The sequence below is a fragment of the Oryzias latipes genome, chromosome 1 (assembly GCF_053564925.1).
Source record: "Oryzias latipes strain Hd-rR chromosome 1, Olatipes_Hd-rR_3.1".
Taxonomy (NCBI): domain Eukaryota; kingdom Metazoa; phylum Chordata; class Actinopteri; order Beloniformes; family Adrianichthyidae; genus Oryzias; species Oryzias latipes.
The window spans coordinates 32,803,619-32,823,359 of NC_136237.1; the positions used below are offsets into that span (position 1 = coordinate 32,803,619).

A 19,741-nucleotide genomic window follows, 5' to 3' on the forward strand; every position below is an offset into this window, starting at 1 on the left:
TTGGCTCAAGATTACATAAAAACAATTACTGCATAAATGTGACACTCCACCAGATCATCACAAACCATCTTACATTACAAAAAACGCTACAACTTAAGTGTTATTTCCAGCTTAGTTAAAAGAAAGCCAAAGGTATCTTAAGTAAAGCCTACTTCTTTCTAGATGCCACTTGTTTTGTCCAGCCGACAAGAGTCATGACCTATTTTTGGTCATAAAGTGTGTGTATCCACTTTCCAAATAAGGGGTTTATGATGTTGAAGTAAGAAAATGTAACATGGTCTGAAAAGATAAAAAACAAAAGGATTCAAATAATCCATTATCCTAAAGAATTAATTTTGGTATTTTTTATAAAAGCAGGACAAAAATCAATTATCTGGAAATTAAAAATAAATCTGAATAATTATCGGAAGTAGTCACAAAAATGTGCATCTGGAATAAACTATTAACTTTGTTTAACCCTTTAACACCAGAAATGTTGCCAGTGACACCAAAATAACCCGCTCTTTGACATACTTTCAAAACTCTTCGAACATTTACAGGGTTAAGCTGCGTTGCATCTCGGCTTTGTACCATTGCAACATAATGGCATAAAGCTACTTTTTCCCCAACAGAATCAGCTGATTAACGTTGATTGCATAAGCACTTCACTACTGTAAAATGTTGCATATAAGGTTGATTTTCTCAGCTTCAGAATCTGCTCAAATTACCTTTGACGGTTGAAGAGTTGCAGTAGTCCAAAGAATGTCAACACTGGAACTAAAGCTCCAGTGTTTGAGGGTTAAACCAGAAAAACAAATTAACTATCGTCTTAATTTTTCTGTCAGAGATAACTTGTTCAGATAGAGATACGTCTTCAGTTCAAGTAATGCACAAAGTAATACTTAATACCAAGGGCTCCAACAAAACTATCAGTGATACCAATGGAATTCAAGCTTTAGGGGTGACCAGTTTCAATGTTTAGTCAACGTACGGACGCAATCAGCGGTCCAGCAGCACGCTTTGACCATTGGACATGGTGCGGCAGTCTGGCAGCAGCACGTTTTGGGTGTTGTGATGTCATTTGGGAGTCACAAAATTTCCAGAGTTCATATATCTGAATTTTGGCGAAGATGTGTCCTGACAACCAATCATGATTTGGCCAGTGACATGTTAATGATGAGATCAGCGAGTAGAATCCTAAACCAACATGGAGAAGAATCTGATCGTTCTCCTCATCTTTATGATATTTTTCTTATTTTCGTCGAGACCACAATAAAAAGTTCCTCTAACTTTATTCTTATTTTTTCCGTCATCGAACTAATGCCGTACAACAAACTGTCAAACTAGGACACAGAAAGACAGGAGTACCACCGAAAGCAGCAATCTTTCATATCCAGCTCCTGTAGTAGATTGTGAACCTCTCCATACTGGGAGAGTCTCTGAATGGTCTCATGAACCCAGACATGGGGGCATGCTTACCAATGTTTTTGTATAACTATTCAAAATAAGCAGATCTGATACTTCAACATCATCAATGTCTTACAAGCATTGTAAATGAGACCTACTGACAAAGCTTCCATGGAGCGATAAGGCTAAAAACTTTTGACACTAGCTTCTCCCACACACGCGGGAGCGTTAAGGCCCGTACACACCGGGACGAATATTTGCGGGACGTTATTCGCCAGCGTTTTTCACCACGTGTTTTGTGTTCACACCCAGGCGATTTTCGCTGACGATGAGCCGAGCGACAATGCAATTTCATAACCTGACATTAGATGGCGCTTAATGTAAAACAGAAATACTCCTGTACACAAGGTGGCGCTGCGCAACTTTACGCTTCTTAAAGTTGCTTTTCACTCAGAAGAAGAGAGCAAGTGTTTACGCGCTTGTCAGAATCATACAAAGAAAACATGAATATTTCAAGCACCAGTTGCTCCAACTGGTGCTTGGTTCGGGGATATTTTAGAATGTCCGTCATTATTTCTTCGCGGCTGTGTAGATGCAACTCAGCGTCTATCTTCTTCGCTGGTATGTGTGCTCAGCAAGGCAGTTTTGTGTTTGAGCGCCCCCAAGTTGTGTTTTACTGTAACTTCAGAGGCTCCAGACACGTGTGCAAAAGCGCCGTTCTCATTGGTCGAATAGATTTTGACGCGACGTGTCAAAAAAAAAAAAAAAACTAACCCGAGGCGGGTTTTTTTTGATGCGTGGCGTTTTTTCGCGTCGGTGTGCACACTCTCATTGGTGCCCTTTGTTTAGTCACGAAGCGTTAAATGTCGGCAAAAATCGTGCGCGAAATTTGTCCCAGTGTGTATGGGCCTTTAGGTTTATGAAGACATTTTTGGACAACGTTGAGCAGCAAATTTGTCACGTGTCAAACGCGGGGAAGCACAATTCACGTTCCGTGTGAACGCAGCACTAAACTTGAGCAGCGTCACACTGTTCTAGGCATTTTAATTACTAACTGTAAAATCCAGATACTTAAGAACTTTCCTTTGACAACATATATATAAACTGGCAATATAATCTTGATTGAAAAGTGTGCAGAACATGCTAACAGTATTTAAAATGTTAAAAGAGTCTTGTTTTGGCACAAGATGTCTTTTATACGATTGTCCCTCCCTCATATTGAGTACCCAGGACATTGTACAAAGCTTTTACGTGCATCACTAAAGGGTTGAAATGGAATCAAATTTTAAGAAATGTAAACTTTACAGTTACAATTACCGATAAACGCTTGTTAACAGAACACCTTGTTTGTGGTGACAATATTATTTAAGACTATATTTACAACAACGGAAAGTGTTAACATTTCAAGTTGCTTTAAAATGTAAACCCCAAAAATTCCAAAACCCTTACCTTTTTAACTAGCAAGGATACCATAGCTAATTGGTAAAAAAAAAAAAAAAATTTAAAAAGAAAAACAGGAAACTTGGCTTTAAATCCATCTAAGTGATGAGAAACTGTTAAAAAAGGCTTTAGAAACAAACGTCAGGCTTTAGCAAGATGAGTTGGATTGGGCCCTCCATATTTTTGTTGGTCACAGGAGCAGAGAACAGCTTAGAGGTTGGAAACAGAAGAGAGGAAAGAAGGAGGGGCTCAGTAGCAGGACTAGTCCAATTTGTTCTTCACAGGGGTATGGCTTTCAGTGTGTGTAGCTTATGTGCATGTATTAGCAATTTCCCAAACTTTACAATGAAAAGCAAACAAAATGTGCTCTTCCCCATAAAATGAAACTAAATACACACACACTTTTATTCTATATTGTTAGCATCTTACTGTCATTTTTAATTGTTATTCCATTAAAGTTACACACCAAGTGTTATGCCACCCGTTTTCTTCTTAAATTGTGGAGTGGTTATTATTACTTATAACAACACTAGCTAGCAGCGCAACAGAAGAGAAGTGAACAGACTGTTGCTAAGCAACACCCATCCCCCTCCAGCTCTAGCACAAACTAGTTCACAGTGTAAAAATCCACAGCCAGCAAGGACAAAACCATTCTGTCGAGAGGTGGGGGACGATGTGTTAGATTCTTTAAAATTGTGATGGTCATGGCAATTTAATACAAAAACGATCTTGGTCAATAAGGGGCAAAGAATGAGAAATCTGTCAAAATATTACAGTAATTGTTTATCATTACAACATTCTCCAGATGTTGAGGTAAAGATTATGTGCTGCAACTAAATTATTTTACTATGTTACCTAAAGTAAATGGGGAAAATTTTCATTACACTTTAAAGTGTATACAAAACATATATTTAAAAAAACAAATTATACGTTCAAACATATTATTCGAATTGTGCAGTAGCTGCTGCTGGTTTAAAAGCCAACATCACCATTGCCCTTAACGGCAAGGTAAAAGATTTTATGGTTAACTCTAGAAGATCACTCCTTTATTACGTAGGTATTTTCCTGTTAAAAATAATACACAGTAATCCACAAAGTTTTAGATAAATGTGGGGGAGGGGGGAATCTAAAAAAAGAAAAAAAATTGGATAAAAAACTTTGATAATAGGATTTACAATCCTACAAGAATTTCCTTATGATTAAAAAATAAAACCAATTCAGATTTTGCAAAGAAAGGCACAAAAATACAAGCAAGTAAGAGTTTAGCTAGCGCTCCATAGCCAGTGCTTAACTGCGGCCAAAATATTGACGCACAGGCAGCTGCACCCAACCACCCCTGCAAATCTCCTTTTGCTATGTCTCTCTCTCACTCACAGGCTCACACACACACTCACACATACTGTCTTTCTGCCTGTGGTAAACCAGCCTACCCAGCTTCATGGGCTGAACCAATGTCCTATGGGGAGGAAGTGGGGGAGGGGCAAACAAACCCTAAAGATAAGAAATTATCTATTAAACTTAATGGTAAAAAAGTTGATTTGCAATAATTTTTATTGAATTCTAAACTTTATAGAATTCTCCCCTTTACCTTAAATGTAAAAGTAATATCTTAAACATGTTTTAAATAAAATTTTATGTTGTAACCAATTTCTTATAAACATCCTTAATCTATGCTTAAAAGTTACCAAGGTAATATAAAATAATGCCTTGAAAAAAGGGTAGCCTTTCCTTCAAAACCAGTTGCTTTTACAAGAGGGGGAAATGGCGCTTTTTAGCTGCGCAGTCTCGTGCTAGCTGCACACGGCACAAAAAAAAAAAAGAGCACAGCTTGGCACAATTACAGACTATCCACCCTGCCGCTCCCACAGCAGGAGGGTTGCTGTTGTCTGGACTGAACCATTCTATTGAAGGGGTGTCATCCTTAAAAAAACAAGGATTATTCATTAAAGGCACAAACAAAAAAAAAATAAACTTGGTATAAATGCTTTGGTTTCATACTTTTATACTTTTTTCTACTTTAAAGAAATTATAGTTGTTTCCTTATTTAATTGTAATAAAACTCATAAATAACTATATATATATATATATATATATATATATATATATATATATATATATATATATATATATATATATATATATATATATATATATATATATATATATATATATATATATATATATATATATATATATATATATATTCTGTCATGTCTTTAAACAATTAAAACAAATCTATTATACTCCTTTTGTGAAAGTAAACAAAGAGTTACGCTGCATTCTTTGCCCATCCCCCTCTTCTGCTACTGCAGACACTCAAAATGGCCACCAGTGTTGCTGCGCACAGCATGCTGAGGACAGGCAAGGGCAGATCATGTAGCAAACTCCGCCCACTTAAAAGAGCAGGGACATAACAAGTAAGGTCCGCACTTCAGTCCACTTCAAATTCTGGTTTGTGGTTCTGAGAAGTCTGATTATTGTAGAAAAAAGCTAGAATCTCACGATCAAAACTGTTTCTTTAGCCTTATTCCACTCAAAGCCACACTGAGTGGACTGTTTTGGAGATCTCTGGGGTTTCTGAGTAAACAACTTATTCGAACTACGACTTTGTTCTTCTTGTTATCAAATGTTTAAAGTACCCAAACCCTTATGTACATACCAAACATGTTTACGTATCTGAAAGTACCCAAACCCTTATGTACATACCAAACATGTTTACGTATCTGTTTACATTTTTCAGACACAGGGAATGCTTTACTATTACTACTGCTTTTTTGTTCCTAAAACACTGGAGGAATAAAAACAACTAAGTAGTAAACTAATCTTAGACTAAAAACACTGGGTTAAAAAAGTCAATTCATGAAGGCAGATTCTGCATTCCAAAATTACTGCGCAGGGTGCGCAGTCTTCCCTTCCCCCACACTGACTGCTTGCATCTGGATTCACTGAAACTCAAAATGGCCACCTGGTCTGCTGTACACAGCCAGAGCTTTGACTGCAACACTTAGCAAAACAATCTCAACCTTCAGCTGCATAAGAAAACTATCAAATAAAAATGACTATGAACAATCAAAAGCAATACTCGCAAATACCTATAAAATATGTCAAAACTGACTTCAATCTAATTTGATTAGATAGAAAACATCCTTCCACAGATAAGACTCATTTGAGCTGTGGCACATTTATGTTAGCTTGATGTTACCCCTGGAATATATAGTGATCGAGCTGGCGTTTTCTTCTATAGAGGTCATTTCCAAAACATGCCTGAACAGGTTAACCAGCTAGTCTGAACAGCACAGGGCTGAGAGCGTCAGTGCGGCTCAGTTTTCCTGTATGTGAAAAGAGCGGCATTCCATCCACAAGTGTACTCTGACTCATACCAGTGAACAATGACGTATTGTTCAATCCAGAAAATTTAAAACAAAATAAGAAGTTTGAAATTGAGGAGAGCAAATTGAATAAAAATGCAAGAATTTCATTGACTGACTTATTTCAAAATACCTGGTGCCATAATAGTTCTACCTTTGAATCATAATTAAAAAAATCTATAAAATAATTACAACCGATAAGCTTAAATCTAGAAAGACATTTCCAGTTTGCAATTCCCCAAACGAAATAAACTAATACAGACAACACAAACATTACTCCCAATAAATAATATATTCAAAGATTATAGTGCATAGCATTGTACAATAAACTACTGACGAAACACTACAGTCACATTTTGACAATTAGACCAAAAGTGAGGATTTACTGATTGAAAGGCAATCTATCCCAACAGGGGATGTTTTACAGTGAAATGCAGACACTCACTCAAAAGCCCTAACGCATTGCTTTCCAAGTGTAAGTAGCTCAAATTTTGTACGCTCTTTTTGTCTACCCCCCTACCTCCACCCCCTCCTCAAAAACCAAGAAATAGCCAGAGAGACGTAGAAGGAAAAAGGGGAAGAAAAATAGGAGGGGGAAGGGGTGCGCAGACCCAGGAGCTTCCATGTGAATCAATCAAGCACATGCTGCCTTTTCCTTAGCGTTATGGAGCGAAGGGTTTATTGTAGCTATACAGCCACAATATGATATGTACAAAGGCTCAAGACAATACAACTGAGTGCAAAGGAAAATCCTTTTTAACTCAATACAAATTTTAAGAAAAAAAACTTTTAATTAAAGGATCTAGATGTCCTAGTGAGGAAAAGATTTTGAAATAACAAAAATGCACTCAACAACACTCAGCTATCACTAAGATATTTAGAGTCAGGCTGGATGATCAAGCTATAGCTAGCACCACGCAGTCCAAGTCTTCAAACAGAAACAGAGCGTCAATACCCCTCCCCCACAACTGCAATGTGCTTCCCACTTGAGTTTTACTGCCACGGATGGACTAAACCATTTTGCAAAAGGGGGATTTTTAGCACTAAAACTGAAACATGCAAAAAGATCACAACAGAAATAAGAAAGATAATCACAAACCTGACCACAAACAAGAATAAGTAGGTATATTTGGAAAATTTTACCAACCCATTCAAAACAAATAGATTGTTATAATTCAAGTTTTTTTTAATTGGTAAAAGGTCCATCTTTGGCCTTGAAACAGCAAACTACTTTACTTTATAGTCTGTCTAAATTTGAGTGTTTTCTTTATGTACCTGTCACAGTAGACTTTTTTCCTTACTTAACACTTCCCCACCCCCACTTCTACTGTGCCGGCAACGGATGTTTCAGCATAAAATGGCGGCCACAGCTGTTCAGTTTCATACAGATCTTTTAGACAAGCTAACAATGATGATTTATTCTACCTTGACCATGAAAATAAAAAATAAATAAAATACTGAAAAGCAATATTGGTGGGGAAAAAAAGTGCAATTCAATTTATTTCATACTTGTTTAGCCCCACATTGTTTGCAATTCAGCATCCACAGTGATGACAGTGCGCCTTATGAACTGGAGCACCTTATATGGATTAAATCAGGTTGTGCTCTTTGATGCTGGAGCAATTTTGAGGAACACAGCATCCTATTAAAGTGTCAGTTTTGTTGTTTTTTTACTAGTTACAAACAAGTATGGGTGTTATAAAGATGCATGGACTGCGGTGTATTACGTGATATTGTAAAACGTTTGTTTTACAGTTATCAGTCTGTTTTTTTACATGTTGCAAACAAGGTTTTTTGAGTACACTAACAGGATTAACATATTACAGACAAGTTCCAGAGATACTGTGAACGCAGTTGCAGTCTGACTGACGGACTTATCTGTGACTTTTTAGTCTCGCTTCACACGCCTTCTAAATCCGTGCGCCTTCTATATTACAAGTTCAAAAATACGACAATTTTATCAATAGTGTGTCTTATAATCCGGTGTGCCATACATTAGGAAAATTGGTAATGTGAGCAATTATTCGATAATAAAAAATATTTAATTATAGCTTAGCTTTTACTGCTTGCTAAACTTCATCCGTCAAAATGCTGCATCTACTCCGCATTTCAGAAAGTAATTATGTTCCAGTGTTTTCCTCAGTTGTGAGGTCTATCCAGTGTTACAACGTTAAACCACTGTGTTCTTACACAAGATAAGTAATTCTCAGTTTTTAGCATATGGGAGACGCTGGCAAATTCTTTTTTCTTCAATCCTAGTTTTTTACTGATCTGCATTCCAATCAAAAGGTAGAATCCATTCTAAGTTTGGAGGGATGGTGCTTGTAGTGAAAGTCTGGTGAAACTGAAACATAAAAAGCAAAAAAAAATGTTGAGTGAAGGTTATGTGATTGACATCAAAAGATTTTTTTTCCAAAAAAGATTTTCCTTTAGACCACTGGTGCTAAAGCTAAATCTTTAACGGTCCTTTGACTATCGTAACTCTTCGACAGTTTACGCAATTACCATATTTCGCGCAGATTCTAAAGTGGGGTACAATAGTAAAGTGCTTACACAATCCATGTAAATCAGTTGATTCTGTAATGCAACACTTTACATAGTAATGTGTTGCGTATCTGTGTACAGCCGATATACAAAGCTGCTTTCTCCGCATCAGAATCAGCTCATTTACATTGATAGTGTGAAAGGTCGAAGAGTTATGGTATGTCAAGGTGTGTGTTGTGTTAGTGTTGCAACCAACATCTGTTGTTAAAGGATTAACAACTCGAATGGATTTGTTTGTGCTACTACGTAGCTAGCTCCAACACTTGCTAGCTTCAGTCCTTTAAAACAGCCCTCTTACTCTATAGTTGTGGGAGTTCTTCTCTTTTGAAGCGGTTTGCAGGGAACATTCAGCAATTATATGCTCAACCGCTAAGCTTCTAGTTGTAGGCAAAAATAAATAAAATTTGAGAAACATTTTCTGACAGGTTGTCACAGCACTGCTAGCATGCTAAGTTATGCTGCAGGCACACTAAATTTTAATAATATTTTATACTTGCAGATGCATTGATGACGCACTACAATTGTAATGACTCCTAGTTGATCCATTTTTTAAGTTCATTTCCCAACTTTTTTGTGATATCGACTCTTGACATAAGCCATGTTTTCCGATATGTAATCTTCTTTGTTGCCACAATACAAATTGTACACTCTACATATGGCCAATAGAATAGCAGAGATGTAAACAGACAAAAATGTCAAAATCCTGATTTTGCTTATGGGTTTATATAACTACTATGATACCGTAGTGGATTGGTCGTTATTTCACTATTCAAACCCAACTGGCTCTAGTTGTTGGCTTGGTAAGATTGTATTCATTCAGAAATGCAATTACTTGACTGAATACATTCACCCATCTGCCTTAACACATTAACTAAATGACCTTTCCTTATCTTTAAACCTTGTCACAATGCCAGCTTTAACTCATTTGAGAAGGCTTTCCCACAAGGACACCAATGTTGAGCAAGAAAGTTTAGCTCGTTTTTTATCCAATTCATCTCAACAGATTTTTTGTCAGGATAGTTGCCGGACAGTCAAGTCCTTTCACACCAAAAACACTCACCCATATTTTCATAGATTTTTTTTGTGCAGCCAACCCTAACCCTTGGATAGTTCGCACAGGAAGCAGGCACCCCCAAAATTGCTCCCACATTTTTGAAAGCATCTCTTCAATATCTTTCGAATGTCCCCCTTTGAGGGTCCCAGCAGCTACTCGTGTGTCTATTTAACCCTATGATTAGTATTCTCAGTCACACAAACAATCCTTAGGTTAGCAATCTTGCCTCACAGTTAGAAGGCCACCGGTTCAAGCTCCAATGGGGGTCCTGAAAAAGAACTCCAATGGGGGACCTTTCCGCGCATGCGGGGAGAATATGCTGTTTTGAATTGCTGTTTTCTCCGGGGACTCTGGCTTCCTTCCACCGTCCAAAGACATGCTTCATAGGTTAATTGGCTACTCCAAATTTCCTCCAGGTCTGAATGAGAGTGTGTAATTTGTGGCTCTGCGACAGATCGCCGACCTGTACAGGATGTCCCCCGCCTTCACCCATGAGTGGCCGGGATAGGCTCCGGCAGCCCCAGGATCCCGAAAGGGACAAAACGGGTTTAGAAGATGAATGAATGAATGAACAAACAATCATCGAGTCCTGCATTAATCGCCGTTTCTCCTTTCAAAATTTGCTTCCCTGCATGTATCTACAAAACATCCAACACTGCCACTGTCTCTAAACTATACAACATGGCTGCTTTGCTAGAAAAGCCTTATACCATTTTATTTAAGGCAATTCTTATTCTTTGCCTTTTTGTTTTCCACCATTTAGGGGTTACCACAGTATATCATCGACCTCCATCCAAACCTTATCCTCTGCCTTTTTCCTGCTCACATCATCCATTTTTATGTCTTCCTTGACCACATCCATAAACCTCCTCGCATTTTGAAATCAACAGCAAATTTATGTTCCTTTATTTTAGGGCTGCACGATATGAGGAAAACTTGCGATATGCGATATTAGTGATCAATATTGCGATAACGATAAATTTGCGGTAAATAAACAAATAGAAAAATAAACAAAAACATCATTCCCATTTCATTGCAACAGTTTAAAAATTATACTCCAAATGACCCTCATCGACATGGGGGACAAACGTCAGGGTGGCTAACCCTGGTCCTCAAGAGCCTCAACCCTGTCTGTTTTCCAATTCTCCCTAGACTGCTCGATAATGATAACCAAAATCAGGTGTGTTCAGTCAATCAGGAGGTGAAATCACTTGAGTCAGCCAATCAACAGCAAGCTGGTTAAGGTTGAGCTGGAAAACAGGCAGGGTTGAGGCTCTTCAGGACCAGGGTTAACATAATAGGCCTCCATCTGATTGGTCAACAATGGGAAGGATTCCATCTGATTGGTCAAAGCATAAAGGGATTTATTTGATTCGTTAAATGCTTCAAGCTGCTAGAAGATTGTTTTAACACATTTTGGGTTTGCGATTTATTGCGATATTCGCCGTCTTTTGCGATATGCATATTGCAGAGCTGGATATTGCGATAACGATAAATTTGCGGTATATTGTGCAGGCCTACTTTATTTGAAATGAAGCCTAACCCAGCATTTTTTTTAACTTGCCTAATGCAGTTGGATGGGGACAGTAGTCCTGGGGCCTCATTTATAAACGTTGCGTACGCACAAAAGAAGGCGTACGCCACTCTCTACGCAATAGTTGAGATTTATAAAAAGCAAACTTGACGGGAAAATGTGCGGTCCTTCACGCAAGCTCTGACCCAGGCGTACGCACAAAAACGGGTGAAATGAGAAACGGCGACGCCGTCGGCAGATGGAAGAAACACGTGAAAGTGAAAATGACAATACTGCCTCTCATAAATAACATGAAGACTTCACAAAGCAAGTCTTAAAATTAACAGCCTACACGAACACCCGTTGGACCGATAAGCAGTGAAACAAACAAAAACAAAAAAATCAAACGAAAATTACAACAGAAATTCAAATGAACACTTATTTGGAAAAAGAAAAGTGAAATATGTTCTGCAATATTGGCATGTTGTGCAATTTATCCTCATAAATAATATATTTAACAGAGCGAAATAATGTACAAAACTGACATTCCCGTCAATGTGTCCGTCTGGCGGAGCAGATATAGGTGCAATCAGACAGACAGATGGATAGATAGAGAGAGATGCATTAATTGTCCACTAGGGAAAGTTGTTTTCATAGTAAAACATTTCTTCATAAGCTACGGAATTATGGTATTCATGCATATGCCTTTAGTTTGTTTTATTTTTGATGAAACAATGTATGGCGTATGTCTCGACCATTCAGAAAGCAACAAGAAATTACATTTGCGCTGATCAATTTCCCATTTCCACGTCGATTATTACCGACATCTGCAGCTTGTCAGATGTAATTAAATGGATGGAAATAAAATGCCCCATCACAATGCGTAATGACGCACAATGGCTGATCTTGCGCTCTTAGAAGATGTGGCAAATGGAAGAATTCGGAGTGAACGCATCTTTAGACAGCAAGGAGACTTGCTGGCAAACGAGGACGAGTGGCTTATGAGCCGGTTCCGACTTCCTCTGCGGGCTTTTGGGGGTGTGTCACCCGGTGCATCTGGCGCGTCGGTGTCCCCCTGCGCCTCAGTCACCACTCCACTTAAAAGGGATTCCCCAATTATTGCCGCCAGTCTCTCATCAGGAGGGGTCAGCTCCGGTGTCCCCCCCCCCCACGTGTGTGTGTGTGTGTGGGGGGGGGGGGGGGGGGTGTTCAGCGCTAGACATTTTTTTGCCTTGACTTTGATGTCCGACCTTTTCTTTTTTATTTCGGCCACGGTCCGAGGTTGTGAGGCTGCAGCATTTACAGCGTCTGCCGCCGTCTGCCACTCACGTGCCTTTTTGGCATTAGTAATGCCCACACTGTGCCCTCCAAGCAACATTATTCTCCTCTTTTCCACCTCATCAACGATAACTTCTACTTCACATTGAGTGAAGTTACGTTTTTTTGATTTTCTCTCCGTGTTTGGCATGGTTTCGCAATCAATGAATATTCATTTGTGGGCGTTTCACAGACTATTTATGGGCAACTATAGGCGTGTCATGAGGCCGCAAAAGCTGCGCAGCATTTAGAATTGGTTGTGATTTATTAAGAGAAAGATGCGTAGGATGTGCGTGCGCACGGTTTTATAACTCCGAATATTTCTGTGCGTACGCACATCCTATGTTTCATCCGTACGCCACTTCTGACGCAAATCCTACGCAAAGTTTTATAAATGAGGCCCCTGGTCCCACCTGAACCAAATCTAGTCCATCAGATTACCATTAAAAGAAAAGAAAAACACTTTTTTAAAACTCCATAGAACATGTCTCATAGGCTATAAAGTTCAGCGTCAGCACTTAGAAAACACGCTCCTCCATTCTACAATGCCCATTTTAAAATATATTGTTTAATCACAAGTGCTAGAAATGGTTAACAAGCAACTCTGTAGCTGTGCGTTTTTGATTAGTAGATCAATCGTGATTTCCGACAAGAGTCAAAAGCTTTTAGAAGAAACTATGCTGTTATTTCTCTCTAAAAATTCGAGAAGCATAGAAAACTGGTGATTTAATTTAAAAGGAATAGCAAGAAATGTGCTAACAGAAGAAAAACAGGCTTAATGCAGCCATGTTAGCTACACAGATAATAGACTGTGCTATATCAAACACGTACATTATCAATGTGCATTTAGAGTCGCAAAAAGTCTGTTCTTTGGTACAAGAGCACAAAGCTATACACCTAACATGGCATTCGAAAGAAAAAATAGTAAATTATCCACAAATATTATTTAAGACAATGCGACTTTAACTAGAATTTGTGGTTTTATGGCCAGGTGCATTTAAAGTCAAGCAAACCAGTTCCCTCATCCAATTAACAAAAACTTAAAGACCCAGTGCTCTTTGATTATTCAGCTGTTTTTAGCCCAAATAAAAAGCGTGTCTTGTCTTCTAGAACACAGTTTCCGAAAAGCGGCAGTAGGTTGTTAAAAATTCACATTTGAGTTGTGGGCGGGACCTTTGGCGTGTAGTAAGCCCACCCCCATTTCGCCTTAATCAATCTATTCACATTCTCTCTTGCTACCTTACTAGGGTTGGGCGATGTCCCCTAAATTGGCCGTTGACGATGTTTGCTGTCAACCATCGGGATGGACGATGATATCGTCGGGGGGGGGGGCTATTTTTTACATTTTTCGTTCTTATATAATTGCTATTCGTTATATTACTTTATTACTTTATTTATTTTATTTCCCAAATAATGACTCATCCGCGATCATCCAGTATAAACTGAGGGAAGTGACTTTAACAAAAAAAGTAACAAACAAAATAGACGAGAAGTGGTCCGCTCCCGCATTTTACTAGTCAAGTGGACCGGCGGAGCGCGGACTTACAGCTTTGTGTTTGATGGGGGGGGATGATGCTTTGTTACATGAGCGGTATGTGTGGGAGATTTAAGACTGCGATCCGTCCCGCAGCTTTACGGGTACGAGCTACCAAACTCAGAACCGGGTCTAAAAGTGTGTGTCTGAGCACAGCTCGGATCGTCAGCACTCACAGCGGTTTGAGCTTCAAAGCAGAAATGTCGCTCAGTCCTTAGAAAAAATTCAAACAATCACGTGGATTTGTGTTTCGTATCAGCATCAGCCTTTATTTAGTCGTGTCCCGACTAAATAAAGGCTGATGTTATTCCCACATGTTTACGTGCAGCCAAGATGCAGCGTCACCCAAAGCTAATGTTGTTAGCCCGTGTTAGCATACTGCGAATCCTGGCGTCTTTCCGGCTCCATTCAGAAAAAGCACTGACCACACGAATTAAAATTCAAATGATGAGCGAACAGGTGTTTCATAATAACCGTAACATTATTAAAAGCACGTTTAGAAGATCGTCTCGTATATTACCGAGCTGACATGTCAATGTATATAGCCGCTCAGCGCTGTTTAACCTTGTTTTGTATTGAATTGTTACATTCAATAAAGTTTTTGAAAAAAAATAGCCGCTCGGCGGAACTTATATCCTCTTCCGGTTTTTCAAACCCTACTGCGCATGTGCGAATGATTTATTCCGACCGAAAGTGTGACCTTAGTGAACGTTTGTTATATTCTGAAAACATTTTTCTGTGCCATGTACACGGTTGGATTCTAATCCGACCATTGATCCCATCAAGATATTTTGCACATGTCACTGCGGCTTATGGTGTCGACTCGCAACGTGGCGGGGCCGTGGCATCACAATGGACGATGGTATCGTGCATCGGCACAACCCTATACCTTACAGCCCTCGACACCCTGATCTAACATAAGCAGAGCAATAAAAGTGGTGAACAATAGTGGAGCTATCCAGGCGTACAGTTCTGAACCAGATGCCAACGTGGACGAGGAAAAAGAAGACGTCCACGGATCCAAGTAGTTTGCACAGGTTTTTTCCCAATGGATCTTTTTCATCTGCTTCGTCGCTATTTTAGGCTTAATTTTATACGTCCTCAATAATTGGAAAAATGCCAAAAAACATGCTAAAAACACAGGAAACACAATTTTTTCCAGAGTGCCGTTTAAGCAAATGAGTTTGATAGTATACACATAGTGGTCACAGGTTAGCAGCTATAGACAGCTAGTTTAAATTTGATAACATAGCTGTAAAAACAAGACTAGTGGGCCTGACAAACAACTTTTTTGTACCGAATGTGTCAGTTTAGCTGACAAACAAAAATCTCCCTTGTGTGAATATAGACAATTATGTTCACAAATGTAGTAAACTTTTGCACATAGATTGATCACCTGTTGTTTAAGACGCATTAGAACATGTCAAAGATTTTCACAAAAAATTTACAAAACAGCTTTTTAAAAAGTGGGTGGCACCACTTAAAAGAGTACTTCCTCTTTAAAGAAATAAAAAAACCAGAGCACCAGGCTAGGATAATGCACCACATTAAGGCAGATAACTAAAGACGTGGGGGAGGGGAATATAGCCAAGACCAAAGCAGTTTCAGAAAAAGTGATAGAATATCTGGAACTGCTAGCTTTGATTATTTTTCAACAAATGAATGAATAGATTGTGATTTTTCTATCTGAAAATGTGTGTAATTTAACTCAAAGGCTTTTTGCTGCAGGAAAAAAGCTTGACACACATCACTACATTAGAGTTCAAACAGCTACACACTGTTTTTGTAGTTTTGTACAACAACAAAAAACACGTTTCGACCACAGATTGACACTTCTTTTAGGCCACACCCACATTCTAGTGCATTGTGGCGGATGGAAAATTACTGGGTTGTACCATTTTGAACCAAGAGGGGAGCATGGTGTAGATGCAGCTTTTTCCATTGTAGTTTAGCTAGGTTTTGTGTCTTTCCAGGGTAATCCCCCTTTTTTGTTTATTTTTTTAGGTTTTTATGTAAGTTAACTGTTGTGAAGAATGTTCTTTGTCTTTATGCGAACATTCTAAACAATCCTGATGTTTCTTTTGCATTTGGATGAAGTTTTATAAATCTCAACCTTTTCTGTACCTCTACATTTACTGTCACCGCTGCAAAATTGGTGCTCTTTTTAAGACCAATACCACATAGGATGCATACATATTTATGTGCATATTAATATTTATATCTATTTAACGATGTTTATTTACTTTGCAGGATGTTTCAATTCCATTGTCAACGCAGCGGTTGACAACGCAATTATCAGCGGACACATTCAGCATTTTCATTACAACATAAAAAATTCTGAAAACTTGCATTTGAGAAAATAATATTTCTCTACGAAATCATAATTAAAGTTAATCGCCAAACTACTCAATTTATATATATTGTTAAAAATTGTTAGCCAAATTTAGTACATAAAGTCTGCTAATCTATTTTTGGCAATAAACAATTTAACATCAACCATGGCAATTGTAAAAATGATTTAACGATAAATAAATGAGAAAAAAAGTTCTACAAATTTTTTCAAGATAAAATCAAAAATCAAATTTATCATAAAACCTTTTGGAAATGTTCGATTCTAAACCTAATATAATTTTACAGTTAGATTCATTGGGTGAAATCAAAAATGAATATTTCTTTTTTATACGAGTTTCAGGTACTAGCTAGCTAGCAACATTTTCCGATAGTTTTAACCACAACTACATTAATATAAAAATAATTATAATAAAATACAGAAAATCAGACTTAAAAAAAATCAAAACATAAATAGTGCTTATATGCAAGTGTCTGTGAGCCCACTTTTTTTGCAGCTTCAAAAAAAGCAGAAACATCACAGCTAAAAGGTAGGAGGTGTTTTGCTAACAAGCTACATACATGCAGTACCGTTACTCACCTGATGAGCGCTATCCACTGCTCTTCCCGCTTTTTTCACACGGCTCCGTCTCTTCTCTTTGTTATCACCTTTAAAATCTACTGAACCCGTTAGGGATCTGCTGTGACAGTAACTTCTCCTTTTAACATGCAGGCGGGAGAAGGGTAGAGGTTGTGCCACACAGCCTGGATCGCGGTGGTCGCGGTCTCAACCGACCGTCGGATCAACTCGAAAATAGGCTCCTCCTCTTTTCGAGGCAGAGAAATAAAACTGGTGTGACGTCAGCAGTCGTTGCGGCGGGGGTTGGACGATGATAGACCTCAGCCGCTCGCGCCGAGCGTCGCGACCTGAATTTCAGTATTCCTTGGGGTTCTTTTTTCAAAGCCTCTCCACCAGTTGAGGCGCTGAAGTTGATGCCCAGTGCCGCTGAGGTACGTATGGACGGCTCCAGAACTTGAGCGGTCGGTTTGTACGGGTTAGCTGAGGAGGACTCACCCCTGTTGGTGTGTTCAAGCAGCAGCACCTCAGTGTGGAGAAGCTGAGCTGCAGGATGCTAGAGCCTCATTGAGCCAGCAGCGCAGGCACAGACTAGAGTGAGCTCCACATTAGCATGTGGCAGGGAGGGAGGGAGGGAGGGGTGAGCGAGTTCTCCTTCACAGACTAATACCCGGCTGAGGGGGAGGGACTTATTCAGAGGGAGGAGTTACTTGAAGAAGAGCCTAAAAAAAAGGGGGGGGGGGGGGTATATGGACACCCATTTTGTAAAGTTGTCCGAATCCAAAATCCAGGGCTAGAGAAATATCCCAGAAGTCACTGCTGTAAACCAATCTACGTCGATGATCACTAGATTGGCAAATGTAGACCACGATGTTCTGCGTTTGAACGATTTTTCATTTGAAAGAATAAGTGTTTCAATTTTTTTTAAATTAATAATAATTTGTCTTTGTAAAAAGGAATCTGCAACGTTGTATTTACCATTTTTAAAAAAATAGTTAGCATGGTGTTCAAATTGCTTTAAAATCCATTGTCCCACACTACATAGTTCTGTAGTAGCTGGAGAGAGTAGGAGAGGAATTCGGACCTAACCTACATTACAAACAGTTAAATAATATGGATTTAATATTAAATTTGAACTGCCCCGTGGGTTAATCCAGCAGATTTAAAGAAACCTTTTCGGGGTTTGCTCCTCGTTTACCTGTTTAGAGATTTAAGCGCAGAAAAATATAGATCAGCTTTATTTTATGTTTTACTAGAACAATGAAACTAATCCCTCACGTGGACGGGGTATGTTGTTTGTAGCTATCCTCTGATCTCTGTCACACAGGACAGCCATTTTGTAGACTCACTTTTATATCAAAAAAGTTGTAGTTCCACATCAGTCCAGCAGAGGGAGAACATTCTGTAGCTTTGATTATTGGTGTCAAAATGGCCGCTCCTGGACTCAATAAATACTTTCCACCATCTCATCAACTGCAGTCTGTGTCATTGCTAGCGCCGTGCACGTACCTACTACAAAATACATGTGATTAGGAGTACTAGTGTATTGCTGCACTCTTCCTTTCCTGGTGGTTTCTCTCCTCTCACACAACCATGCACACTAGACATGGAGTGCAGTGGTAGTCAAAGGGAAGGCAGCCTTCAGATTAGATCTGTGCCTTTTTATGAGCTTCTTGCATTGTTACAGGTAGATAAGTTACACACTAACAACGCACTTCTAACATGTCAGAATGCCTTACATAGCATAGATTTGTGTGCACAACAGACTACCAATGATGGAACACTTGCATGCCACAAAAACAGGGATCTGTATTCGAAATTGCCCAAAAAAAGTTTGCTCATGAAAAAGAAATCGTAGATTCTGTTGTGTTTATACTTTTTTTGCTCATACTAAAGTGCTGGGAAAAAAAATTACAAGCAAAAAATAATAGTTTACATCCATTATTTTTTTACTTCTCCTTTTGTCGAAGTGAAGCAAACATGTCAGACTCTCTTGAACCCAAAGGACGATAAAATGATGACGACACGATTCTGCCTTCTTTTTTAAATAAATACAGCAAATGACACAACATGAATATCGTATATTTTTTAATGAAAATCTATTCTCATTTAGTCAAAAAGTGAATAGTCTTTATGTTTTCTGCCAAAACGTGGTTAAACTTGTTCACTTTTCTTATATCTACACTGCTTCTCTAACTGTTTTACACCCCAGCTTTAGTTCCTATGTTTACATTCTTTCGACTACCTTAACTTTTCAACCGTTAAACCTAATTCCAGTGGATTCTGGAGCGCTAGCAAAAAATACTTTTTGGTAGTGACGGTCTTTGGCAATCCACGTAAATCAGCTCATTCTGTTGCGGAGAAAAAGCGCTTTTACGTCCTCATGCCACACTCCTCTTCGTAAAGTGCAGAGCCGATATGAAGGGCCTCTCTTCTCTGCGTCAGAATCAGATGAGTCACGTTAACGGCGTAAACAGTCAAAGATGTACGTGCAGTATGTCAAAGAACGTGTGGTATTTCGGTGTCGCCGGCGACATCACAGGTGTTAAAGGGTTATTGAATATCAAATCCCCTTTGGACGATTCTTAGCAAAAAGTCCTCAACAGCTGTCACTACAAATGAATCACTTTATGCCAAATTTCTTACTGATTTAACAGTTTAGGAAACTAGTGAGGTCAAT

General features: G+C 38.8%; 1 protein-coding gene across 2 annotated transcripts in view; it reads right to left on the reverse strand.

Moving 5' to 3' along the window:
* atf7ip (activating transcription factor 7 interacting protein) overlaps nucleotides 1-17,762 on the reverse strand; it is a 30,358-nt gene extending 12,596 nt beyond the window's left edge. Inside the window, exon 1 of one of the 2 annotated variants that reach the window (XM_011474379.4) lies at nucleotides 17,086-17,762. The gene's annotated coding sequence lies outside the window, so the exon portion shown is untranslated. Of the gene's footprint in view, nucleotides 1-2,835; nucleotides 3,385-17,085 lie in introns of those variants that run through there. The other variant, XM_011474376.3, reaches the window with a different exon arrangement.
* Nucleotides 17,763-19,741: the final 1,979 nt, after the last annotated feature.